We start from the raw sequence: 2,815 nt of genomic DNA on the forward strand, positions 1-2,815 counted from the left end.
TGCTACCTCTCTGGGACAGGCGGGACGCAAATGTCCTACCTGGCCAATTGCCAGGGATAATGCAGAGCTCCAAATTCAAATAAAATATTATAAAATTCAAACTTTCATTAAATCACACATGTAAGATACCAAATTAAAGCTACACTCGTTGTGAATCCAGCCAACATGTCAGATTTCAAAAAGGCTTTTCGGCGAAAGCATAAGAAGCACAACAGTAAACAAAGAGAGAGTAGCATATTTCAACCCTGCAGGTACCACACAGACCATGTGATTATCTGAGGACAGCACCCCGCATACAAACACACGAAAGTCATATTTCAACCAGCCAGGTGCGCAACAGAAGTCAGAAATAAATCATGCCTTACCTTTGACGAGCTTCTTTTGTTGGCACTCCAATATGTCCCATAAACGTCACAAATGGTCCTTTTGTTCGATTAATTCTGTCGATATATATCCAAAATGTTCAAATATTTGGCGCGTTTGATCCAGAAAAAAACGTCTTCCATTTTGCCCAACGTCAACTACAAAATATCTCAAAAGTTACCTGTAAACTTTGTCAAAACATTTCAAACTACTTTTGTAATACAACTTTGGGTATTTTTAAACCTTAATAATCGATCAAATTGTAGACGGGACAATCTGTGTTCAATACAGGAAAACAACAATCTCACGCTACTTTTCCAGTCATGCGCCTTCTCAAAAAGTACACTTCCAATGACACAAATTCAAGATGGCCGTACTTCTTCATTACACAAAAACGAATAACCTCAACCAATTTCCAAAGACTGGTGACATCAAGTGGAAGCGGTAGGAACTGCATACAAGTGCCTTAGAAATCTTGTTTCCCAATGAAATTACATTGAATAGACAGTGACCTAAAAAAAAAAATCTGAATGGTTAGTCCTAGGGGTTTTGCCTGCTACATAAGTTCTGTTATACTCACAGACATGATTCAAACAGAAACGTCAGAGAAACGTCAGAGTGTTTTCTATCCACATCTACTAATAGTATGCATATCTTATATTCTTGGCATGAGTAGCAGGAAGTTGCAATTCGGCACGCTATTTATCAAAAAGTGAAAATGCTGCCTGCTATCCCAAAGAGGTTTTAAATAAAGGTTCAATTAAATACTTGTTAAAATTGTCAACTAGTTACAGCATGTTTGTAGCTGACATACAATATTTTGATTAGACATTAGTTAAAAGTGCAAGAATACTTCACATTTTTTTAAACTATTTTTACTTATTTACTTATATTTACTTATACTTACATTACTTATATTTTTACTTATTTTTTCTTTTTGACTTAATTTCATATCTGTATTTAATAGTGAAATGTGGCAATAATACCCACATTGTACTTTTAATATGTGTGTATATTACATGTTTCTTCTTTGAATACTAAATAAATAATTTTGCTGAACTACATATGTATCCTTCTGTTACTTGTTGTAAAGAAGAGAAAATGGCCAGACCTCATTACTATACTACTATAGCATGTGAGGAGGCTACAGCTAACAAACAATGACCAAATGTCAGAAGACACTGTCATTAACCTTTGCAGAGATATTTTAATATCTTTCCAATTCTCTGTCTACCAGTACGTTTGTTATACTGTGCAACTTGATAAATCATTTCCATTTCGTCTAGCATATCATACCAAGAATATATTTCTTTTTTTGGCTATCATGTTGCATCTCCCAATTTTGTTTTTACCAAGTTGAAATCAAATTGCATGTCACATGTAAAACAATTTAAAAAAACAATTAAGTTACAATAATGAGGCTAAATACATTGGGTATCGGGACCGAGTCAATGTGCAGGGGTAAAGGTTAGTCGAGGTAATTTGTACAAGTAGGTAGGGGTAAAGTGACTATACACAGATAATAAACAGCGAGAAGCAGTAGTGCAAAGACAAATGTCAATGTAAATAGTCCGGGTGGCGATTTGATAAATTGTTCAGCAGTCTTATGGCTTAGGGGTAAAAGCTGTCAAGGTGCCTTTTGAACCTTGACTTGGCATTCCGGTACCACTTTCCTTGACTGGAGTCTTTGACAATTGTTTGCGTCTTTCTCTGACACCGCCTAGTATATAGGTCCTGGATGGCAAGAAGCTTGACTCCAGTGATGCACTAGGCTGTATGCACTACCCACTGTAGCGCCTCGGTCGGAAACCGAGCAAATGCCATACCAGGCTGTGATCAATCGGTCAGGATGCTCTCGATGGTGCAGCTGTATAACTTTTTGAAGACGTAAGGACCCATGACAAATCTTTTCAGTCCCCTGAGGGGGAAAAATGCGTTGTCGTGTCCTTTTTCACGACTTTCTTGGTGTGTTTGGACCATGGTAGTTTGTTGGTGATGTGGACACCAAGGAACTTGAAATGGAAACCAGTTTGTTGCTCCTTTTCCTGTAGTCCACGATCAGCTCTTTTGTCTTGCTCACAATGAGGAAGAGGTTGTTTTCCTGGCACAACACTGCCAGGTCTCTGACCTCCTCCCTATAGTTTGTCTCATCGTTGTCGGTGAACAGGCTTACCAACGTTGTGTCATCAGCAAATGAAATGATGGTGTTGAAGTTGTGCTTGGTCACACAGTCGTGGGTGAAAAAGGAGTACATATAATATGATATAACTGATAAGGCTGGCAGACAAAGGATGTCTTAGAAAGTGTGACATCATAACAACAATATGATTGTATGTAAAGTTCCACAAGCATCCCAGCCCTTTTCCATGCTTCACATAGATTTGCATGTCTAATGCTACCTGCTGACAGCCCGTGTACAACCAGAGGTGGAATTCATCGCTATGGTGATGTG

This window comes from Oncorhynchus keta, unplaced genomic scaffold (assembly GCF_023373465.1).
Source record: "Oncorhynchus keta strain PuntledgeMale-10-30-2019 unplaced genomic scaffold, Oket_V2 Un_contig_6652_pilon_pilon, whole genome shotgun sequence".
Lineage (NCBI taxonomy): Eukaryota > Metazoa > Chordata > Actinopteri > Salmoniformes > Salmonidae > Oncorhynchus > Oncorhynchus keta.